At 63.8% G+C, this 23,989-nt stretch overlaps 1 long non-coding RNA gene across 1 annotated transcript; it reads right to left on the bottom strand.

Moving 5' to 3' along the window:
• Positions 1 to 2,490: 2,490 nt before the first annotated feature.
• On the bottom strand, positions 2,491 to 15,370 carry LOC119876360. Its single transcript, XR_005360672.1, has 3 exons — positions 15,133 to 15,370; positions 9,340 to 9,438; positions 2,491 to 3,075 (listed from the first exon to the last, which is right to left on the bottom strand). It is a non-coding gene; the product is annotated as an uncharacterized LOC119876360 (long non-coding RNA).
• Between the last annotated feature and the right edge of the window lie 8,619 nt (positions 15,371 to 23,989).

The raw sequence follows: 23,989 nt of genomic DNA, 5'->3' as shown, positions 1-23,989 counted from the left end.
AGGGAGAGCCAGTCTGGGCCCGTGGAGCACCAGGGCTGCTACGTGTGGTGAGTGCTGTGGGCGTCTGGGCATGTGGTGAGTGCGGGATCCTGTGGACAAGCAAGTGTCTGTGGACACGTGAGCCTATGCGTGTGTGAGGTGTCGTGTGCAAGTGCACGTGTGTGTGGCTCCGGCACCCCTGCTGTTTCCCTGCCCAGGGCATCTCAGGTGGACGGGCCCTCATCTGGACGCCCAGGCCTCGGGGGTAACCCAGATGCATGTAACCCCATCATTCCCTCGGCCCCTGCAAATCCTGCTTGGCCTTCCCCAGTGCGGGGCAGTCTGGGCCGAGGAGCGGGCATGGGGGGTGCGGTGGGGTTCAGGGGATGATGCTAAGGCTGGGAAGGGACACCCTTTGGTGCTACAGGGCGCTGCTGTCCTCCTGGGCCTGCAGGGGGCAGTCCCGAGCAGCAGAGGTGCTGCCCCATGAGCCTTCCTGCTGTGGTGCCTTGGCTCCAGCACCTGCCTTACAGAGCAGAGTCCCAACCCAGCCCTGCCGTCCTGGAGTTCGGGAGCTGCAGACCCCTCACACCTACCTCCCCACAAGGGCACAGGGAAGGGAGGCCCTGCCATGGTGGGCCAGCGGGAGGATGATGCTTAGCCCTGCCCCTGTCCCCAGGGTGCTGGACCTGGGCAGTTAAGGGGTCCCGAGAAGGCTTGAACTAGCAGCCTCTGGACCTCGGTCTTCCCAGCTGTGCACTGGGCTCAGCCGTCCCAGTCTGCAGTGCTGACCTCTGCCCCCCATGCCTGTCCCCTCAGTGGGGGAGGGTGGCTCAGGGCAGCCACAGCCCTGGCTGGGCACAGGAACCTTGTTTTGCAGTCAGCAGGGGCCACTGGTGGAGGGATCTTGGGAGTCAGCTGCCTAGAGCCCCAGCCAGGCATCAGGGGGCCTGCGAGAGGGGCTTGTCCCCCAGACTTCCCGGACAGAAGGCCCAAGTCTTCTTCTTGGTCTGGGGTGAGGAGGCCTGAGGGGCCCCTGATTCGGGCAGGCCTGTCTCTGAGTCTCGGCCTCCCCAGTTGGGCAATGGCAGTTTGCCGAGGGAGCTTCCAGGGGGCAGGGGGTGACCCTGGTCCCTTCAGCACCAGCCTGGAGACCCCAGAAAGGCCCACCTGGATGAAGCGGGCTCTGGGCCTCCACACGCCTGTGTGCCTGGCACGAGCATGCACCTGGCCAGGGTGTGGTCTTCCCCTGCCTGGGCTTTGGAACCTGTCCCACGAGGGGTGGGAGCCAGAAGCAGCCAAAGCTCTCAGCGGCAGGGCCCCGAAAGGCCTAGATGGGGCTAGGGAATGGAGAGAAGGACAGTAAGGCCCCGTGTGGCTGACCCAGCCCTGCAGGCACCCCCCCCCCCCAGTGTCACGGAATCCAGGTTGGACCCCAGCCAGGCCTCAGGGGTCGGGGGCAGCAGTGGGCAGTGCCCCCCTTCCCTGGGGTTGCTGGTCGAACAGGGCTGGGCGTCGTGGCCTGGACCCTGGGAGCAAACAGACCTGCCTGTCCAGGTGCCACCCCTGCCCCCCTCCCGGATGTGCGGTTTTGCCCTGGGCTGTTGACTTTTGCAGCTGAGAGCAGACAGCAGGGTCTCCACCCAGGAAGGCTGAGGATCTTCACCCAGCTGGACAGGGGGAGAGGGCGTGTCAGGGTTGGCTTCCTGGAGGAGGCGGCACCTAAGGTCTTGAAGAATGAGTAGGACTTGGAATGGTGCTGGAGGGTGAGGTCACAGTATGAACGGGGGCCTGGCCCAGCCCTGGGGCAGGGAGGTGGGCCCAGGAAGGGTCTGACACATCTTTGGGACAATTTGTGAGGACCCGTGGCCTCCCGTTGTGGGAAGGCAGCCCAACGTCCCCGGGGTCCCTGGAGCCAGGCATCAGGACACCAGCTGCCTAGGACAGAAAGAAGCCACCAGAGCCCAAGGTGAGGCGTGGTGATGCCCGAATGCGGGTGCCCAGCCCAGTGCTCTTCTCAGCACCCCATCTGCTCGTGTCCCGCCCCCCACCCCGGCGCCAGCGCCCAGCAGGGCCCTGCAGTGGGCGGTTGATTCCAGGTCGCTGGGGGGCTCGAGCCAGGCCAGGCTGCCCTCAGAGCCCTCCCGTGACCCCCCACCATCCCCAGCCCACATCTGGAACCGCTCTGGGATGGTGAGGTCCTCACAGAAATTCTTGGCCCCCGTCTGGCAAGGGGGCAGGGGCAGCGCCGGAACCGGGACACATGGACTCGCTGGCCCTTGGCACGTAGTGACTGGCTCTTTCCCTCCCAGCTGGGGCTGTGACCTGAGTGTGCATTCTGGGTCAGCAGGGAAACCATCGTGGGGAGCGAAGGCAGTCAGGAGGCACCGTGCTGCCGTTGCACAGATGGGGAAACCGAGGCCCAGGGACCTGCATGGGCAGCAGCGGAGGTGGCGGTGGGCACCTAGCTGCCCCATGGAAGCTCCTCGTAGGGCCTCGCAAAAGCCAGGAAGGGCTGATTTGGGGCTGACCAGGACCCCAGGGCTCCAGGGAGACCATAGCAGGGTCCCCCACTCCCTGGTGCTCCCTCGCCTAGCCCTCTGGAATCCCCAGCCAGCTATGCCCGGCCACCACACACTCACAGCTCAGCTCTGGCTCCAGAAACCGCTCCTGGCTCTCTCCATCCTCTGAATGCCCTCTCACTCGGGCCGAGGTCATTTTAACCCCAGGCCATTCATGGAGGCCCTGCTGTGTGCCAGGAGCTGCCCAGTTCCCTCTGGGGTCAGTAGGGAGGAGGCGGGTCTGAGCCCGACCCACGGGGCCCCTTCTCTGGCTCCATGTGGATGGAGGCCCCCTGCCCAGGGCAGGGAGGTGGGGGACTGATTGGGGAGCTCGGCTCATCATGGCTATGATGGCTGTCACGCTTAGCGCCACTCTGGGTGCCTGCCACTTGTGCCTCTGCCGAGAGGGAAGCAACCCGCTGCTCATCTGCTTGCTCAGCGCGTGTTTGTTGTGCACCGGTCATGTGGCAGGTCCTGAGCGGGTTCACAGGCAGATAGGCAGACATGGTCCGTGCCCTTGCAGAGCTCCCAGTGTCTGAGGGAGGAGGGCAGACATTAAATGACAAATCCAACATCACATTATCCAATTATCAGGTTCTGAAGCTGAATCTGGGGAGTGACAGTGGTATAAGGGGATCCTGACCTGATACCGGGGGATCAGGGAGACTTCCTGGAGGTGACTTTGAGCTGAACCAAGGAGAGGAAGGGCTCACCAGGAGAAGGGGTGGGGGGAAGAGTGTGGCCAGCAAAGGAAACAGCATGTGCAAAGGCCCTGGGGAGGGCAGAGCTGTGGGAGTACGAAGGGCCAGGATAGGGCGGAGGAAGGCATGTCCCCATCTCACCTTTGCTGCCTGGCTGGGTTCCAGCCCTCCCCAGCCTCCCCTGCCAGGCGCCACCCACCCCTCCCCTAATTTGGCCCAGCATTGTTCCTGGCCAAGCTGCCCACCCAGTGCCTGGCCATTGTCTGTGTGTCTCCTGCCTCTTGCCCTTGAGTCTCTTATCACCCAGAGAATCTGCTCTCCTGGGGGCATTTGGGGGCTGATAAGATTTTATTGGAGCCAAAGCCATGCAGTGACGCCACCCTTCTTGCTGGCATGGCCTGGCCAGTGGCGGCCGAAGGACACTCAGCAGACGTGGCCTGGCCTCCTTCAGCAGGGACCCGCAGGGCTGCCCCTCCTGCACCACACCATTCCCCTCCTCACCCTACAAATCAAAGCCGACCCACCTGCTTCTGACAGGCCCCCTTCTGGGTCTCAGTTTCTCCATCTGGGGTTACCACGTGGGGAAATGAGCATGGCCCACATGCTCGGCCAGAGGACAGAAGCAAGGCTGCCCTTGGCCCAAAGGGGGAGCACAGAGGTGAGGCTCTGGGCAGTCTGGGCCACTGGGATGCCACACTGTGCAGGCGAGGCTGGACTCTCTCCCTCCCTGGTGGAGCCTGAGCCTCTGGCTGCAAGTGGAGGCTGCCGCCCATAGAGAGGCTCTCCTGGAGGGGGGGCAGGACCCAAGTCTACCAAGAGCCGCCCCCCCACCGCCAACCAGGCCTTAACCCCCTAGTTCTCATGAACCCCTGGGAGAGAAGCACTACCCCCTTATTCTGTGTCACATTCCATTTTGTAGATGTGACAACTGAGGCTCAAAGGAAGGTGCATGTGCCCAGGTCCATGCAGCCAGAGCACCGTAGGGGTGGGGCCAGGACTCGGGGGCTGGACAGAGCCTCCCACAGGGTCCCCCACTCCTTTTCCCGGCTCCCACGGTGACGCTCTTTGGCTCTGCCCGGTCTTCAGAGGGCGTGCACATCTGTTCACAGCCCTACTGGGTGAGCATCTCCATTCCCATTTCATGGATGGGGAAACCGAGACCACTGGGCATGTGTCCCTGGTGGGTCGTTGTTGCCAGCAATCTTCCCGGGGTCACGAGGGAGCCTAGTCCCAAGGATGTGCCTGAGAGGCCATAGGAGCCCCTAGTGGGCTGCTCAGAGGCCCCGGGGTCAGGGTGAGGGCGAGGGCTCCCCGATGGCCCTGGATGGGGCAGGTTGGGGTCCAACTGGGACTGGGGGAACCTCTTGGGCCTTGGCTGGCCACCAGCAGCGAGTCAACCACGATGGCAGCCATCTCCGAGGGGGCTCAACCTGTCCGGACGGGCCACCCGCAGGGCTGTCTGGGTCCTGGGGCCCTCAGCCAGGCACGGGAGCCCGTGGGTAGGGCAGGGGCCGGGGGCCAGCTGTGAGGGCAGGGCGGGGTTGGGGGTGGACATCTGGCCTGGAGGGGGGGCCGTGATGATTTCTCCAGATGGGCGCTAGGCTGTCCAGCCTCCAGGGATGCAGGCTGCGCCAGGTTTAAAAACACGCAGCAGCAGCAGCCGCCCGGATTCGAGGAAGGGGGAGGCGGGAATCCGATTAGATCAGAAACAGCTGGGTGGGGCCCCTGGGGCTAGGCTGCAGGTGGCCTGAAGATGGGGTGCTGGAGCCTTGGGGACCCCAGGGTCCTCCCCCGGCAGCAGGCCAGAGTCAGGGACACCAGGTGTGGGTTCAAGCCCCTACTTTGTAGAGAGAGTGAGCCTCGGCGTGCTGCCGTGTGACCTGAAGGCTCAGCCCCTCCTGGGTGGGGGTGAGGCGTGGGGAGGGGGGCAGACTGCACACACCTCCCATTCGCCACATGGCCTTGTTAGGGGCAAGACAGACATATGTTGCAGCGGGAGAGATGGATAATAAATAGCTCGGCAAATGCATGGAACATTCTAAATGGTGTACAGGCTGGGAAGAAAGTTTCCCCACAGATCTGGGCAGTCCAGTTTGGTAGCTACTGACCCCACGTACCCACTGAGCAGCTGAAATGGGTTTACAAGACTCAGTGAAAAAAAAAAAAAAAACCTCATCAATAATTTTTATATTGATTACTTGTTAAATGAAATTATTTTTGGATATAGTGATTTAAATAAAATATTAAAATTAATTCCACCTGTTCTAAACGCCCCCCCCCTTTTTTTTAAGTAGGCTGCATACCCAGCATGGAGCCCCACACAGGGCTTGAACTCACAACTCTGAGATCAAGACCTGAGCTGAGACCAATTGGACGCTTGACTGACTGAGTCCCCCAGGTGCCCCTTATAAACTCTTCTTTTTTTTCAAACTTGGCCACTAGAAAGTCAAATTAATCTGTGGCTTGCGTTCTGCTTCTATGGAACAGTGCAGAACAGAGACGGTAGGCGGGGACTGGTAGGGGCACTGGGGCCAGAGCTGGAGGGGGCTCTCAGGGGAGGTGACTGCTGCCCTGAGACCTCATGTTGAAAAAGGAGACCGGGGAAGAATGAGCCAGGCAGGTGCGGAGGTCCTGAGGTGGGAGCAGCCAGCAGGCCGGTGTGGCTGGAGTATGGGAGTGTGGGGCAGGGGTAGTGTGAGGCGAGGTTGTGGAGGTGAGCTGAGTCCACATCTATGAGACCGACAGCCTGGGGCCACGTGAAGAGCCTCCAGTGTCCCCCCCAGGGCAGGGCCAGCTGGTGGAGAATGAGCCGGTCTGGGTCTGCCCCCACTCCAGGGCCCTCTCCGGTGGGCGCAGGCCGAGCACAGCCAGGGAGCCCCCGAGGCCTGCCCTCGTCTCCCCCAGACACCAGGAGGTCGGGGCTGTGCGCTGTGTCCTCACAGCCCAGTCCGGGCCAGCCCAGCCGCCACATGCCCCCTCCCGCTCAGCCTGACCCCCGTTGGCTTCCAGCGCTCCCGCCAAGGCTCTCGGGAAAGGCCCAGGGGAGCCGCCAGCTCCCAAAATAACCTCCCGCCAGTTCCAGGACATCTGCAGCGGGGCGGAGTGCCGGAACCCAGAGCTGGGAGCACCACGGAGCCCCCGCGGGCTGGGGCTGGGAATGAGGACGGGGGAGAGGAGAGGAACACGCAGAGACGGTGTGGAGACGTGGGGTCAGGGGCGGTGCGGGGAGGGCGCGGGCAGCGAGCCCCGGCCCTGTCAACGCCCCTGGCCTGCGGGCCTCCAGAGGACGGAGGCTGCAGCCCGGAGGTGGCGTCTGGCGGGAGGTGGCCTGGGTGGAAGATCGGGACCAGGCAGCCGCCCCGCGTGACCAGGTTGGGCCCTGCAGCGCTCAGAGGTCCGCGGGGCTTGTCTCCTCCACGCGCCTCCCCCCCTTTGCCCAGGTGTTGCAGAGAGACCCCGGCACGTGAGTGGCCGGCGAGGACTCAGCTGACCAGGCGCCATCCCCTCCGTGTCCTTCACACGCTTGGCCACCGCCCTCCCGCCTGGCCAGCAGGCTGACACAATGTTCTCCCTTGCGCTGGGTCCCCAGGGGGCTGGGGCTGTCGTCCGACCAGCGTGGCTCGCCTTGGCCAGGCCTGTGGAATTTCCACAGCCTAAGGAGCCCTGGGGCCGGGGAGGGATGTGCTGGGTTGGCACCTGCAGAGGCGAGGTTGGGAGGTGAAACTGAGGCACAGAGGGGCTGCCTGGGGAGCCTGGCCCTCCTCAACACAGGGCCCAACCTGGGATTCTGGGACAAGGAACTAAGGGGTGCTCTTTTGAGATGAAAGGGTCTGTCCTACAAGTCCCCACCCAGGTCCCGGTGATCCACCTATCCATTCAACAGACACTTCCCAGACAACTCGCTGCGAGCTGGGCGCTGGGAGGCCACAGTGGACACGGGGAACCATCCAGAGGGAAGACCAAGGCCACCTGGGCAGAAGGGAGGTGGCCAGCCCCGGACCGGCGCTGAGTCTGCATGGTCAGGGCCAGGACTCTGCAGAGTCTGTCCCAGAGAAGAGAGGCCTCTCCTACTGAAGACCTAGCACGGCTTTCCAGGGCCCCATGGCGGTCAGCACCCGCACCCCCTCACCCCAGCCCCCATCAGGCCATGGTGGGAATTTTGCATAAACCACTTGCATGATAACTCCTGGGCCTTCCATGGGATGCCCAGGAGAAGGCCAAGGTCAAGGAGGGGCTGCCTGCAAGGTGCCCTCAGGGAACCATGGAACATGGGAGGGCAGGCCTGGCAGGCCCCCACCTGGCTGGAGGACGCCTGACCCCTGGGGACCAGGGACCTGTCTTGGAGGAAGGCCAGGGTTGGAGGACACAGCCTGGGGTGCCTCAGGGGGCAGCAGAGGGCCCAGTGGAGAGGGAAGATTGGGGTGTGTTGCCAGCAGGGAGCAGACACAGACCAGAGGAGCCAATCCCCCCAGTGAAAGGGTGCAGTAGGGCCCCCGGCTCAGCAGTGGGGGGCCTGGGGCAGGCAGAGGGCAAAGAGCGGGCGGGAAGACGTGGAGACCCTCTGCCCACCTTGCCCTTGGCCTCCCCACCCCACACAGGCTCAGGGCCAGCTTGCCAGCTCGCTCTGGCCACTCGGGCCCCCCGGGCCACCCCTACCCATGCCCCCTCTGAGCTCTGACTGCTGCTGCCACTTCCCCAGCCTGGGACAGACACGAGATTCTTTCAAAAACATTTCCTTTGCAAAATAATCCTTCGAAATATGTTTTTGGAAACAGACTCCTGATCTGAACAGGAAGAAGTTAATTACGGTCCCTCCCCAGAGGGGCGCGGGGGAGGAAGCCTGATGGTTAGAAACATGAGCGAGGGCCAGGACGGACGCCCCCCCCACCCCATGCCTGGCCTCAGCTCCCCTTCCCCACGACCGCGGGGGCCCGCCCACCGCCCCCATGTTGGCCCTCCAAGGGCCCAAGCTCCTCAGCCCACAGATGGGGAGACAAAGGCCAGGGAGGGCCAGGGACTCGGCCAAGGTCAGAGGTTCAAGGCAGAGCAGGGCGGAGCCCCTCCCCTGCATGGCGTCCAGCTGGATGTGTGGGTGAGCGGGGGCGCACGCAGGTGCGCATGCTCCCTCAAGGGGGCTCAATGAGGCCCGTGGGGTCTGTGGCATTGGCTCGGCTGGGGGGAGGCCTGTGACTTTCCCACCTACCAGGCCGCCTTCCCAAGCGCAGAGGTGCTGGTTGAATTAGGTCCCAGGAGGGAGAAGGTGGAGGCTCCCTTCATGCCCATGCCCTCAACACCCCCGACCACCGTCCACATGAGGGCCACCTGGGTCCCCACAGGCCTAGACTGGGTGCCCTGTAGACTCTCTCTGGACGTCTCTGGACACCTCTGCTCAGCTTCTGGGTCATGGGTCTTACAGGTCCAAGGGCTTATGGTTATCTTGGAAGTCGGGGTGTCTAAACTCCCGTCCAGCCTGCAGCACCGAGGTCCATCTGGGTGTAAAGACACAGGAGGAGCCCCAGGGGCACCCCTCCACCTGTCTGTAGGTCCTAGATCCTTCTGTCCATCTGTGCTATTTCCTATCACTGCTGTATTAAAGCACCACACACGGGGTGGCTTCAGAAAGCACGCAGGCACCGTGGGTGTGGTCTCTATAGCTCTGTGGGTCGTAGGGGGGCTGACGGGCAGAGATCAAGGCACCAGCAGGCTTGCGTTCCTTCCAGAGAGGCAGCTTTTTCCCGCTTCTAGGAGCCGCCTGCACTGTCAGCTCAGGCCTGGCCACAGGGTCAGAGGCCACAAAAGAACCTCCCCCGACTCCCCGCCTGCCGTGTTGGCGGCTAGCGGCACTTGTCCCCTGGCTCCCCTTCGAAAGACCCTTGTGATTGCACTGGGGGGACACCTGCAGGACCCCAAATCATCTCTCCCTCTCTAGTGTTACTGAAACACATCTTCAACTTCCCTTTCACCATGGAAGGGGACATCATCACAAGTCCCAGGGATGGGGACCCAGACATCTTGGGGGGGGGGCTCTGTCCGCCTGCCACATCCTCCTCCTGTGTGTCTGTCCGTCTGCTCATGCATTTCTCCGGCCTTAGACCCACCTGTATATTGTTTTCCCCTCTGTCCAGCCAGCCAGGCATAGCTTTTCCATCCATTCCTCCCAGCTGTCCATTCGTCTGTCTGTCCATTCGGGCAGAACACTAAGGGAGGGGGGATCAGAAATTCACGGTGGGTGTGGGGGGCCCAGGCTGGGGTGCCGAGCCTCCACTCTGCCCGGCTCAATCTTCCCGTCCCTCTCGCCTCTTTCCTGAAACCGCAGTTGTCACCACGCCCCACACAGACGAGTGGCTTCCTCGGTTCAGAGCAAGGCTCTGGCCCTGCCCCGTGGGGTCCGGAGGCATTTGCTCAGTGGGCTCAGACCCGGCGTCAGCCCCAGGGGCTGCCCTGCTGGACGGATGACGGGCCGGCTGACCTGCACGCGCTCCCTCTTTGCCCCTCCTGAGCTCAGCGCGGGGGCGAGCCCTGGGTCCCGGAGGGAGGCTGTGGGAAAGGCCCCAGCAGACCCCTCGCTGGCTTCAGGGCGTCTTGTGGGGGAGTGTTGGTCATCAGGGCTTGGGGAGAGGGCCCTGGACCAAGCCCAGGATGATTTGATGAGGAAAAAATGCCCCCAAGAGGAGGATCTCGCCTCAGCTGCCAAGACAACCACGCTTGTCACAGCCTCATCCCCTTTATCTCCCCAGTGGGACGAGCAAGGGGACTCCAGGCTCCCTGGCTCCTCGAGGGGGCCCCAAACCAGAGGCTGGGATCCTCGGCACACACTCTCGCTGACTCTCACTGTTTCCATGTCTCACTGTCTCCCTGTCTCTCACTGTGTATCTCTCGCTGTCTCTGTCTCTCACTATCTCTGTGTCTCACTGTCTCTGTCTCTCAGTGTCTCTGTGTCTCACTGTGTGTCTGTGTGTCTCACTGTCTATCTTCATCTCTGGCTCCCTCAACTCCCTCTCTGGCCACATCTTCCCTCTCGGAGCCTCAGAGACACAGAGCCCCTGCCGTGCAGCGTGACAGCCCGGGATGCTGCCCTCATGCCCCTCCCCTGGCCTCAGGGACCTCTTCCCAAAGTGGCACCCTGGTGTCCAGTTGGAGTGAGCTCAGGGCAGGCAGTGACCCCCATGGGTGCCCCCCAGGACCTGCATTCCTCCCTCTGTGTGCCTGGGGGTTGAGGGGTGGCCAGGCTGAGGTCCTAGCACAGGACGCGCTGTGATAGGGCCTGTGACTCCGCATCGCCCAGGGTCAGCAGAGCCGCTGGCACCCAGGAGAAGTGCTGAGCGTGTGGGTGTGCGGGCAGATAGCTGTGGGTGAGTGTGTCCAGGGGTGTGTGTCTGTGGATGGCTGGGGGTGGGGTGAGCGGTGGGTGCGTAGATCTGCGCACAGGTGGGTGGGTGGGTGTGAGTCTCAGCTGGGCTGAGTCAGATGCTCCCCGTCCCCGGCGTCCCAGCAGGGCAGCGGTGGTCACCCGTGCCCAGAGCCCGCCCCGCAGCCGCTGGCCAGGGCGGCGTCCCTGCAGCCTCCCCACGTGGCCTCCGGCGGCGCAGGCCGGAGAGGCCGCCACGGGCCCTGGCGCGTGGCCTCTGAGAGTCAGGCAGGAACGGGTGTGCCCCCTCGTGGGCCGGGGCTGCCGGAGGGACAGGAAGGGAGGCGGGCTGTGGCGGCGGGCATCCTAGAGGTCACTGGGGGCCGGGGCGGGCAGGGCGGGCGGGCGGCGGCCCAAGAACCCTGGCCCAGGCACCCCTGCGTCTGGGGCCCAGCCAGGTCTACGCCGGTCACACGGCTGAGGGGTCCTGCTCCAGGGGAGCCGCCCAGCCCCAGACCTGGTGGGGGAAGGACACAGCATCGCGATCTGACCCCTGGCCCTGAGCCCCGTGTGTGCCTGACCCTGGGCCTCGCCTCTGCCCCAAGCTCGTCAAGAGGGTGCGAATCTGCCGTTTCCATCCCCACCCACATCCCCACCCACATCCACGCGGATGCTGATGAAGCCTGGGGGTTCTAGCCCTCCCCAGGCCCCCACCCCCTGCCTTCGGTGCAGGGCCTGAGGTCCCTCACCTGCCATCTCATCAACCGCACCCCCAGAACCCGGGGAGGCCAGAGGCACAGCTGTTGAATGAGGAAGGGGGTGATGCGCTATCCTGTGCCCAGGCCGGGCCCCAGCACCCCTGCCCCAGCCGGCCTGCAGCTCCCAGGGGAGCAGTGTGGGCCTCCCGTCTCGCTCCCTGATGCCGAAGCAGCCCCCACACCCCTCACACCTACGAGGCGGCGGAGGGTGGGGTCTCCTCCGCACATCTGGGGCATTGTCTAGTGTGGCCCGTGGAGGGGGCTGGGGTCCAGAAAGGAGAGAGGCTGGTGGGTAGGGATGGGGGAGCTGGCAGGGAGGGTTACAGGTCCCCTCTGTCCCCAGGCTGCTCCTTCTAGGCCCCCTGCCCATCAGACACACGCGCACACACACGTGAGCATGCACATGCGTGCACACACATGTGCCCGGCCTGTGTGGTGAGAGTAAGCCCTGGGGCCGTGATGGGCCCTCACCAGCTCCTTCCTCCCCCAAACAGCAGCCCCCACTCAGCCACCAGGGCCCGGCTGCCGCACGAGGGGCCAGCAGGTGGGCCACCCGACCACCCCGGCCTTTCCATGTGGGCAGGGGGTTGGGTCCTGAATCTCAAAGGCTGGCCCCTGCATCCGCTCTCCCTGTTCATGCTCAGATGCCAATCGTCTTTGTAGCGGGGGCAGGGGGTGGGGGATAGAGGCCCAAAGTGCCGGGCGGGCTGGGGAGGGGGGTCCGGCTGGGAGGCAGGACCAGGGCTCAGGCCGGGCTTCCACTCAGGCTGTGCCCAGGGTGGGGGCTGCCGCGTCCTCTCTGCCTGTCCATTGTTCCCAGCCGCCCGGAGGGGAGGGGTGTGGGAGGGCGGGTGTGGGAGCAGGGGTGGGACGGAGAGGGCCAGACCTGTGAGCAAGCTTCTTCCCAGCCCCCACCCCTCCTCACCTCCCCAGGCCCTTCCCAGGCGGAAAATTCAACTAGTTTCGAGCAACTGCTTTGCTGAAGAGCCAGAGAAAGAGGTGATGAGGGAAGGGGGTCCGCCTGGTGGCTGGGGTGTGTGCTGGGAGACGCGGGAGAGGGGTCGTGGGAGGCCCACAGCCTGCTTATGTCTGCGTGTCTCTGCTGTGTCCCCGGCCCAGTGAGCCTCTGTCACATGACTTTGTATGTAACTGTGTGTCCCTGGGTCCATGTGTGCCGCTGTCTGTTCCCGATATAAACGTGGCCTTCACAACCCCCATCCTGGATCAACTCCAGGCTCAGGGTTGTCAAGAATGGGTGCCTGGTTGTGGGCAGGGGTGTGCACACAGAGGGGAAAGACCACCTCCCACCACCTGCAGCAGGTCACCGCCCACCCTTCCCAGGCTGGGTATTGCCCCTCTGTTCCACACCAGCCCCTAATCTACTGTTTATACACTCTAGCCTTCTGGCCACAGGACCTTTGCACATACCCTCCCCCCATCCTTGCAAGCTTCCCCTTGAAGAACCTTGCCCCAGCGTGGCTCAGTCCTTGTTTTCACTCTCCTGTCATCCCTGGGCTTCACAGCAAGCAGCTAAAAGCCTCTCTTTGGGAGAAAGTAGGGGTAGTCTTGTGTGAACCACTCTCTGTCCCTGTGCCCTGGCTCATGGTCTGCCGTCATGCCCCCCCCCCACACACACACCGTTACCCTGATCCAGCAAGTGCATGATCCCCTTCCTGGTGCGATCACACTCAGGACCCACACACAGGACCTGTGGCCTCTTCACAGAAGGCCTTCCTGCCACCCAGGGTGCAGGTTGGGGGCAGGGGTGCCCGTCTGACCCAGTCCTCTGTCCTGGCACTTGTGCCCCTGCTGCCCAGCTGGCCTTCCTCCTTGACCCCCTTCCTGCCCCCCTTCCCAGTTCCAGGGTCTCTCTGAGGTTGTGAGGAGTGGAGGGGCGCCACCTGAGCCAGCGCATGGTGGGAGCCCAGGACGGAACCCCAGGACGCAGACTGGGCGAAGGTGCACACAGACTCACAGGGAGACCAGGCAGGGGTGGCGGGGGGTGGAGCCAGCTGCCTCTCTGAGTGCAGGGAGGGGCTGCAGCCTGCCTGAGGGACCCCTCCCAGCAGGTACAGGGCCTGCTGTTGGGGGGTGGGGAAGAAGGTTTGGGAAGGCCAGATGCAGGGTGGGCAGTGTGCAGAGGAATGTGAGCCAGCCCCTCCTCTTTTCCCCCTGAGGAGGGACAGAGGCAGATGGCATCGGGGGTTGTGGGGGGAGACAAGGGGGAGGCCCGGCCAGCCCAGCCGGAGACTCCGGAGGGCGCCTATGGCCCCTATGGCCCCTCCTCGGTAGCTCTGGGGGCACATCCTTCTCAAGTTCCTGGCCCCCAGGCCTGCACCAGCTGTGTGCAGCTGGAGCCTCGCCTCCAGGAAACCCAACACTGCAGGGGGGGCGGGGGTGGGGGCCAGGGCGCCAGCCAGTTCCCCGACCACTGTGCATGGGCTTCCCCCCACCACTTGTGACCTGCTGTGCTGCTCATCAGCAGAGGGAGATGCGTGTGAGCACCCGAGCTGGGGCCTGGGTGTGACAGCACCGCAGAGGAGCCAGAGGACGTGGTGTCAGGGTGGGTGCCCATGAGGGGCAGGAGCGAGAAGCTGCCCAGGGGCCCCACACCCTCCCGGGCCCATATTCCCTGGCTGCCCTAGCAGCTCCTTGCTCCCTTGGGAGCCTCCCCGCTCCCCAGAGTGGACAGGGCAGAAACCAGGACTCTGCCTGTGTCCAGGATCAGGGACTGAGGCTTGCAGACGCAGCCACGAGGAGCAGGCTTCACCCCTGGGGGCTGACCGCTGGGCCTGCCTTCTCCCAATCCCCTGCCCGGGGTTCTCCACATGCCCCCCCACCAGGGCCCACGCATGCCACCACCCCACTTCGCAGACGGGGACACTGACACTCTGCCCAGGCTGCCAGCTGCCCGCCCACCCCCCTGCCCCAGCTCCCCGGGTCCTGCCCAGAGCCCAGAGGGTGGAGACTTGCAGCGAGGGGGCTTCCAGATGGCTGTAATCCCATGTCAGCGGGGCTTAGACACCTGCCCAGCCTCTTCCCACCCTCCCCTCCGCCTGCCCAAGCATTTCTGCACATCTCAGCTTGCAAGGGTCTCCCCCTCCTCAGCCACAGCCTGGGCCTCCTGCTCTGGGGTGGGCAGCACTGTCTCCACACCCCATCCTGGGCCACACTTCACCACTCCCAAGCACAGACAGGTCCCAAAGGCCAGGCACATTGCTGCCCCTGCGTCCAGCTGAGGACTGTCCCCACAGATAACTCTGGCACATTTTCTGGGCATGTGTGAGGCCTGGAGACACTGTGGTGTTGGGAGCAGCCAGTATGCGGTAGCAGGAGGGAGGCCAGAGCACTGTGGAAGGAGCCCAGCGGGCAGGATGCCCCAGGGAGAGAGCCAGGGAGGCCAGAGGGCAAGGCTCCCGTAGCCCAGGCCCTGCCTAGGGCGACCACATGGCCAGGGACAGGTCACTTCTAGGGCTTGGGGTCGAAGCCAAAGGTGGAACCAGCAGGAAGGGTCGGCCTGGCAGTGGGGGCGGCCTCCAGTGCTCTGCCCAGGCTCCACGGTCCCCACTCTGTGGCCCTCAGGCGTGGCATGCCCCCAGCACCTGCAGGTCTCCCCCTGGGGTCCCAGTAACAGCCCCTGTCCAGTGGGTGTCTGGCTGGGTAACTCTCAGCCCCTCTCAAGCCGGGGTGTCCCCCTGCCAGGACCACACACACCTGGGCCACAGGGCCAGAGGCTCCACTCTGCAGGCCTGGGGGGATGCAGGGAAGAAGGTGGGACCCAGCACCTGCAGTCCAGTGGGCCCCCTCCTCCTCCACTGGCTCTTTTCAGGGTCCGACAGGCCTTTTCAGGGCTGACGGATGGCAGGTCTGGATTTCCATGTCAATGGGCCGGGCGCCGCCTGGTAAGCTGGTTAACAAGCCCCCAGCCCTACTGGGGAGGCTGTGCCGGTGTTAACACAGGCCCCTTTCTCCCAGGGCTCCGTGGCCTCGCGGTTGCCATGGCGCCCTGCGTGGCCTTTTGGGCCACGGCTAATCCTTTCTCTGGGGCTTTCATCCTGGCCGTCCCACCCCCAGGCTGGTTGCGGGTAACTCGGCCTTGCCCAACAAGGCTGGTTTCTCTGCCGAGGTCAGAGGAGGCCGTAAATCCAGCCCCCAGCCTGGCCCTTTGGCCCGGCATTGTCCCCAGGTCCGCAGAACTCCCCTTCTGGGAGCTCCAGTGGCGGGAAGGGACCCTTTGCCAAGGGGTCAGTCAGCTCATGTCCTGTGGAGTGGGGGGCCCTGTCCTCTGCTTGTCTGTCCACCCTCGAGCGGGATCCTCATCTCTGCTCTTTCTCCTGTTCCCTCAACTTCTGCTATGATCTCCGTGCTGTTCCAGGAATGGGCCTCTTCCCACCACAGTGCCTTTGCTCTAGCTGTTTGTGCTCTTGCCTGGAACATTCTTCCCCAGACATCACCCCAGCTGACCCCTTCCAAATCTCCATTAGCCTGTCACCTTCCCCACGAGGCCACACACAGGCCCTACGTCTCCCACTCCTGCCCCGGCTCTGTTTTCCCTGCTGTGAGGACCCCGTGTGCTGGCCCTCCTTCCGTGCAGACAGACTGCCAGCTCCTCCAGGGACACTGCGGGTGGCCTGTGGTAGGCAGCGGGCGCTCTGCATGAAAGCACAGACAGCTCTCAGTTCAGAGAAGGGGCACCTGAGCCCCCAAGGACACACAGCATCGAGAGGCAGAGGAGGACCCAAGTCTGGGTTGGTCTGACTTTCCACTTGAGGTTTTCACTGAGCCCAGGATGTCACCGCAGTGTCCTCAGGAGCCAGAATCCCAGGACTCCATGAGCCTGGCCTCCAGTGGCTCTCCACTGCTCTTCTCCTGCTTGCCTGCGTCCAGCGATGGAGAGCTCACCACCTGGGGGTGCCGCCCGGGAGAAAGTGCCCCGCTGTGGGCTCCGGCTCAGATGGAAGGGAAGCTTAGCTCCGATGGACACTGCCCGGGGCTCCTGATCTGGGGGCGAGCATCCCTTGAAACTGGTGCACGGCGAGACCTGGCCTGTCTCTCCTCGCCATCCCCGCACAGGTGCCCAGGCTTACCGTGCTCTCTGGAGGCAAGCTGCAATTGCATGAGGCAGGAAGGCCGGGCACTGGCTCCACATTACAGCTGTGGAAACCATCTTAGGAGGAGCGGGCTGGAGCCTCCTATGGGGAGGCAGAGACTCACATCTGATCCCAAGACCTCCCCCCGGTTACCTGGGAAAGCAGCAACAGCCAAGCCTTGCCGCCTGTGGTTGCCGGACCCACCACTGCCACGACAGCTTTCTGAGTCTCAGTGCACCCAGTAGAGTGGATGCAAGGGGTGCTTGGGGGGCCCGTGACCCAGGCCAAGCCCACCTACTCCCACCGCAAGGGCTCTCGGCTCCCAGGGCCACGGGGGCTGCCCAGATTCCTGCCCCACGTGGGCCTGGCCCCGGGAAGCCCCTGATGGTGGGAGCTATCTGGAGCAGGCCTGAGCCATGCTGGGGGTGAGCGGAAGCAGGGCAAGGCCCCTGAAAAGGCGGGCATGGAGGAGCACTGGGGGGCGCAGCCAGAGAGGCCAGCTGGGAGAGGGTGGGCAGGGGCCCTGCCGGCCTGCTTCTTCATCTGTCACGGGGACGGAGGGGGGCAGCCCTGCCTCACAGGGCAGCATGGGGCCCCTCAATGTGGGGAGGGACTGTCAGGGGTCCTGAGAGAAGGAAAGGAAGAGGAGGGGGAGGACAGGCGGGGAAGCCTCCCTCCACCATGTGCGTGGGCGAGAGCAAGATTCCAGAACTCCCCAGGGAGGCTGAGGAAGATCCAACCTTGCAGCTGCCATTGGCTGGACTGTCAGGGACTGTGGCTGTCCCCACCCTGTACTTCCTGGCCCCCACTCCTCCCAGAGGCCTTCAGCTGACCCGCGTGAGGGTCGGGCACCTCTGGCCCTCTGCGACACATCACAGCCCAGAGAGGGCAAGAAACTTGCCCAGTGCCATCCAGAGAGAACCTGTGACTGTCTGCAGAATGAATGAGTGAGTGCGGGAATGAATGAAGGTCCTGCTGGAGCGCCATGGAAGCGGCCTCTTCCAAGCAGGAGAGCCCTGATGGAGGGCAAGGGGCGGGCATGAGCAGGCTTTCCTGCTGCCCTGGCGGCTGTGCTGGGGGGTGCAGGCACCAGCTGCGGTGGCCTCCCCCCCACCAAGTCCAGGCTTGGGCGGAGGTGGCACAGAAGGCCCTTCCATCTGTCCCCGCCCTGTGGGGCCTCTCATGGAGGCTGGCACGGGCCCCTCGGGGGGCACACGGGTCTGCCGTTGTGTGGGCGCCTGGGCCCGGAGCAGTGCCGGTTGGCGCGAGTCGGGGCAGGCCCGCCCACCTGGGAGCAGGTTCAGCTCCCGCCTGCAGGGGCTGGAGGCCCCCCGCCCCCACTCTTTCTTCCTGTCTTCCAAACCCCAGCTTCAGCCTCCCCACCCAGCCCACCAAGCTCCTTGGCACCAACCGAACCTGGGGTGCCTCTGTTCTGAGGGTTTGCCCTCCCTGGCCTCAGTGTCCTGACTGCCATCCTGCAGGTCCAGGCAACCCCCTTAGAGCACCCCTGCGGACCCAGAGAGAAAGCCCACCAGGGGTGCAGGGCTGGTGGAGGGGATCTCGCTGGAGAACCAGAGTTGGAGAGGCCACAGCTCTGGAACGAGGCAGGTCTGGGCTCAAACTTCCGCTCACGACTTAGGAACTTTCCCTGAGCATTAACTCCAGGCCTGGGCCCAGCGATCTGGTGCTGAACAAGACACGATTGGGGCGCTGGAGTCCATGGCACAGCAGGAAAGGCCGGCAGTGACGGTGGCCATCGTGGCAAGGACGCCAGGCTGGGTGCAGTGGCTCATGTGGTCCTCACAACACCCTGTGGAGCGGGCCTTCTGATCATTCCCATTTACAGCAGGAAAAACTGAGGTGCAGAGAGGTCATGTGACTCACCACAGGTCACCCAGCTAATAACCAGCACAGCCAAGATTTAAACCCCTTGTAGCTGGCTCCCAGGCGCTGATGAACAAGCTGAGTCACCTTGAACAAAGCAACCTAGTCCCACTCAGCCTCAGTTTCCCCAAACCAGGCAGCCTGAGGTAAGCTGGAGCAGGTATGATGTAGATGGACTTGGGAAGTGACAGGTGGAGCATTGAGTGGGCTGCGGCAGCCCCCACCTCATGGAGCCTCCCTTCCAGTTCCTGCAAAATGGGGTCTGGATTCTAACCCCCCAGAAAAGACCCAGCAGCTGAGGAGGGCAGGCCCCTCACAGGGGGGTGTTTCCAGCATGCATCTGGCCAGCTGCAGTCTGCAGCCTACAGCCCTTGCCTGAGCCAGTGGACCCGAACCACAGAAGGCTGGGGGCTGCAGGGCTGGCCGGGGGGAGGGGGTGGGCCCAGGGGTCCTGGGAAGGAGCAGTGGAGGGGTCACTGCGGACACACTGCAGCCCAGCCTCCTGGGAGATGCAGGAGATGGCATCAGAGCTGGCCCGGCCCACCTGCAGCCAGATGGCCACCCTGCCTGCCCGCCATCCTCACTGGTGGCCCCTGGGGAGTGACCCTCCCTCTGGCTCCACAGAGGTGAGGACGGGAAGAGGCAGAGGAACCGGCTGTGCGGGACACCTGAGCCCAATGACCAGGTCTCCCAGGGGGCAGCCGCCTGGGGGCTGGGAGGCAGAGCCGAGGCCGGTTCCCACCGCCTGCCCCCAGAGGGCCTGGGAGGAAGCAGGTCAGCAGGTGGTAGGCCAGCTGGAGCCTGGGTCAGCCCCGACCTGCTTTTGCTAGGCACGGAGACTAGGCCCAGCACCTTCTGGCCTCAGTTTCTCAATCTGTGACCAGGGACACGGTCCCCTCCCCAGCTCCTGGGAGCAAGGTGGGCGTGCAGGACCATCACCCCACTTCACACATGGGCAGCTGAAATTGGGAGCAGCGCTCACAAGAGACAGTGGTGGTCCCGGCTCACTGCTGTGGGGCCAGTGCTCAGGGCCAAGGAGGCCACCCTCTGTGTGGGGCCTGCAGACCCTGCTTTGGTCTTGTCTCTGCTACCGGGCGGCTGAGGTCACTCCAGCCTTCCACATAGTGTAAAAGATGCGTTGGAGGATCAGCTGAGCCTGTGCTTGGCACAGGTGATTGCCAGACAGAAGGCGCCTTCCGGTCGTTGGGGCAATCACAGGGGGCAGGTACTGGGCCCTGCTGGCCTGGGGCCTGGTGGCCACTTGCCCGGCGCTCATGCCCAGACCTGAGGCTGAGACAGAAATGTGCTACTAGTGAGAAGGCCCAGCAGAGCACTGGGTGTTGAGGGCTTGCCAGACCCCCATCTTTGTGCCAGGCAGGTACCTGGGGCCCCCGGAATGGGCAGAGAGGCAGGCCACCTGAATGTCCACCTGTGCAGAGGAGAGGACCACGGGCTGCCTGCCCACTGCCTCCACCATCAAGCAGGCTCTCTGCCCCTCCTAACTCACCTGTGTCAGGGGGTCCCCGTGGTCTGAGGCTCTCTGGTGAACGGCAGAGGCTTGGGCTTGGCAGTGAAGAAAGGTGCAGCCTCCCAGGCTCTTGGCATTTAAGGGGTCCTGGGTTGAATGGTGGCCCCCAAAAAAGATAAGCTCCAGTCCTACCCCCCTAGAACCTGTGAATGGATCATCTTTGGAAAAGGGATCTTTGCAGACGTAATTAAGTGAAGGATCTCGAAATGGGGTCATGCTGGGTTGAGGGTGGGTCCTAAAAGCAATGGCAGGTGTCCTTCTAAGAAGAGGGGTAGACACAGAGACATGAGGGAATGTGGCTGCGTGAGCAGAAGGCAGGGGCAGGCGGTGCAGGCGCGAGCCAGGGAACACCAGCAGTGGCCAGCAGCCACCAGAGCCTGGGAGGGGGGCCTCCAGGGGGAGCACCCCTGCCCACACCTTGATCTGAGACTTCCGGCCTCCAGAACTGGAAGACAATAAATATCAGTTTTAAGGCAAGTTTGCAGTAATTTGTTACAGCAGCCCCAGGACACTAACTTGGGGGCAGGGGGATCTGAAAAGGTTCATCTCCCAAACCTGGGTGGCTCGGGGAGAAGCAGGGGCCTGGGAGAGGGGACAGTTTGGGCCGGCCCTCCCCCCACAACCTCCGGGGATACAAGTCCCACAGACTCCTGTCCCAGCTTGGGCCCATAGCCCATTGGTCCAGGTGAGTTGTAGGGGTGAGCTCACAGCAGCCCAGGCCTCTGGAACCCACAGGACCAGCTACCAGCTTCTCCTGCAGCCTGACCACGGGTCCCTCCTAGTGGCCACCTTCCTGCCAACTGGTCCCCTGATAGGGAGCCTTCTTCCCTCTCTCCTCAGGATCCAGCTCGTCCAGGAAGGACATCCCCCTGTGGCCAGCCCAGGCCTCACCCATCCACCCCAAACAGGCTCTGCCTAAGGCAACCTTCCTCTGAGATCCCATCCATTGCCCACACAGCCCTGGCTCATGGGACATGCCGTGTGAATGTTCTGTGATGGGCGAGCAAGTGTTCAGGGAGCCTTGGCCGACCCCAGTGCCTTTGCACCCTGCCCACATGTTGCCTCCCTCATTTTCTCCTTGTGTGTCCAGAACACAGGCTGACTGTGTTCCCTGGTCAGCTCAGTCTCCGTCCCCATCCTTTATTTTACCCTGTCGATCCTGACCTGAGCTACATCTGTTTGCTTACAGTCTGCTGGTCCCCAGGATACCATGAGCTGTTGTGCTCCCAGTTCCATCTCCAGGGTCCACCATAGGGCCTGCAGCCTCCATATGCTGCCAGCTACATGAGGGGAAGGTTTGGTGGCTGCTCAGGAGGGCTCTGAAGGCAGGGTGACCTGAGGATTCCCCAGCCACCTGCACAAACCTCAGTATGGGCTAGCTCTGGGCCCCTAACCTCTCTCTTTGTATCTGGAGGGGGTGGCCAGGCCAGGCCCATCCTGGAGGGGACACCCAGCCCCAAATCCCCTCCGTTCCCAGAACCAAACTCAGCAGGGCCCGGAGTCACTGCCCAGACAGAAGGACGTTGTGGAATCCACGGTCTAGCAAGGGTTTGTGGCTGCCACAGTCACGAGGTCCCCTGAACAGGAGGAAAGTTCCCCGGCGTCCAGCCCTATCTCCCCAGGGCTGGCTGGGCGCCCCTAAGCACAGCCTGCTGTCTCGCCCCCAGCCCCTCCGTAGGGCAATGAGAACATGGGGAGTATGTCTCTGGGGGAAGTAGGGATCCAGCCTGGGGGTGCTGCGGGCCCCACGCAGGCCCGGGGGCAGGTGGAGGTGGCTCCATACCATCAGCTGGGTCTGGGGAATAGCAGGAGCAGCAGAGGTCAGGGAAGGCTCCGGAGGAAGACCTGGGAGAGGATCGGGATGCACTCGGGGGGAAGCTGACTCAGCCTCCACAAGCCCCACTTCTCCGGCAGCGCCTTCCTGGTGGGGCCAACCTTCCGTCCAAATTGCCGCCACCGCTGGACAGGAAGCGCGTGGCGGGGCCGCGCCCTGGCCTCAGCCTCCCACCTTGGCCTGGCTGCCTCTCTAGGGAGCAAGGCTGAGGCAGCCCGGCCGTCTCCCAATTTCCAGGTGGCAGCTGGGCCGGAGGGAAGGAGCCGGGGCGGGGCCGCGGGGGCCACTCCGCCTGCGTGTGCCCACGTGCTCACCACGCGTCCCTGGCCCAGGCTCACGCAGGCCCTCCGCCCCCGGGGCAGTACCGCACGCTCTGCACATGGGCTCACCCGCACGTGTGAAGGTAGGCACGTGCCCGTGCACTTGAGGACTGGCATCTGGGGCCCCAGGACAGCGCTGGGCCTCTCTGCAGGGCTGGGCATAGTGGCCCCCGAACCACATGCCATGTCGCTGCCAAGGGAAGGTGAGGGTGATGGGGAGGGGGGCGTGCTCAGGCCCCGGTGGCCAAGGCATCCCGCCCTCTCTCCAGGGTCCTACTCGTGCCCACACCTGTTCTCAGGGGAGGCCACGGGCCTGGCGCTCAGCTCCTGAGAGTGGCAGCCCCTCCCCATCCCCCTCTGCTTTCTCATCACACCAGCAGGGACCGGCCTGTGGCTCCGGCGGCAGCAGCAGCAGCAGCAGCAGCAGCAGCAGCAACAGCAGAGGACAGCCTTGCAATCTGAGCTGGGAGCTGGGGAGGACTTTCCAAAGGGAGTAGAAGAGGCTGAAGAAAGCCTCCAGAGAGGTGGGGAGGAGCTGAGGGCCGAGGGAGGATGGCTGTGCATGTGTGTACAGACCCAGGAGAAGCACCTGAACTCGGCCCACGCCCCGCTTTCCAGGCCTCGGAGGAGAAGGACGCCTTCCCCCAGGCAGGGCCTGAGGACCCGGTGTGTGTGCACGCTGGCCTGCCCAGCCCGAGTCCCTGCTTCCCCAGGACCCCCTGTTGATGCGTAGCTGTGTGTGCATGTGTACACGTGCCTGCATGTGCTCCAACCCTGGAGGATGCCGGGCCGGCCCCCAGGCTGGGGCTCCTGTGGGCAGGGAGGTGCATCCCTGTCTGGCCCAGAATGCCTCCGTTCCCACGCCATCACAATGGCCACACAACAGGGCCCCCAGGGACGGAACCTAATCCTGGGCTATTGAAGACCTGAAAGCCGTGGCCCTTGCCCCTAGTCAGCAGACAGCCCTGCCCGGGACATCTGATCCACCGCCGCCCTCGCCTCAAAGGGGGACACTGTCTCCCCAGGGCCCCCCGCCCCACTGGCATAGACAAGGAGGGAAACTGGGTCACTGGGATAGAGTGACAGCAGCGGCCGGCAGGGATGACACTGGAGTGGGGGCGGCCACTACAGGCAGGGCCAGGCCCTGAGGATGCTCCAGGCCTGAATATCTGCTCCAGGGTACCCTCAGAGCCCCACAGAGGGCCTGCAGTTTGGGGGATCAGCTGAGATGAAAAACTACCTGCCTTCGCCCAGCACACTGTATTGGGGACAGAGCTGAGACTCCTTCGCCACCTAGGGAAATGCCCCTAAGTCCCCCTGTCCCCCTCACCTCCTGGAGCAGACCTGCCAGCCCACAGGTCCTCCCCCTGAGTATGTCCCACTCCTGCTTGGTTTCCTGGCCCTCAAAGAGCATTCTGGGGCAGCCAGGAAGAGTCAGGCCCAAGAGTGGCTTCTGGGAGCAGAGACCCAACACTTCTCTGTCTGCGGCCCGTTCACCATCGCCACCCTGCCTCTGAGCCTGAGCACTCCACCCTCCTGCAGACCCTGCGTGGGGGTCCTGGAGCTCAGCAGCCCCTGGGCTGCTGGGGACCCACAGGAGGTTTGATCCCACAGATTCTTGCTCTCCCAGGTGGCCGGAGACACATGCTCACCGCTGCATGGCCTTGGGCAGGACCCTGCCTTCTACCTATGAAACGATCTCAGCCCTTACTGCCCCTTTGTAGGTCCAGCAAGTTGTTAGCTCTGGGCTCGGAACGGACCTGGAATTATGATCCACCTCCTGCCTCGGCGGCCAGGGAATCTGTGGCCTTCAAGATGGTCCAGAGGGCCCACTGGCTTTAGCCCCACCTGCTGGACCTTAGTCCCACGGAGTGAGCTGCCCAGGGAAGAGAAAGGGGCTGCTAGGCTCTTGCTTTGCCTGCTTGACTTTGCCGTCGCCAAAGTGGCTGCCCAGAATGACCCCAGAGCTGCCTGGGGCATGCCCAC

The sequence above is a fragment of the Canis lupus genome, chromosome 6, assembly GCF_011100685.1.
Source record: "Canis lupus familiaris isolate Mischka breed German Shepherd chromosome 6, alternate assembly UU_Cfam_GSD_1.0, whole genome shotgun sequence".
Taxonomy (NCBI): Eukaryota; Metazoa; Chordata; class Mammalia; order Carnivora; family Canidae; genus Canis; species Canis lupus.
This window is presented reverse-complemented; position numbering and strand designations above follow the sequence as displayed.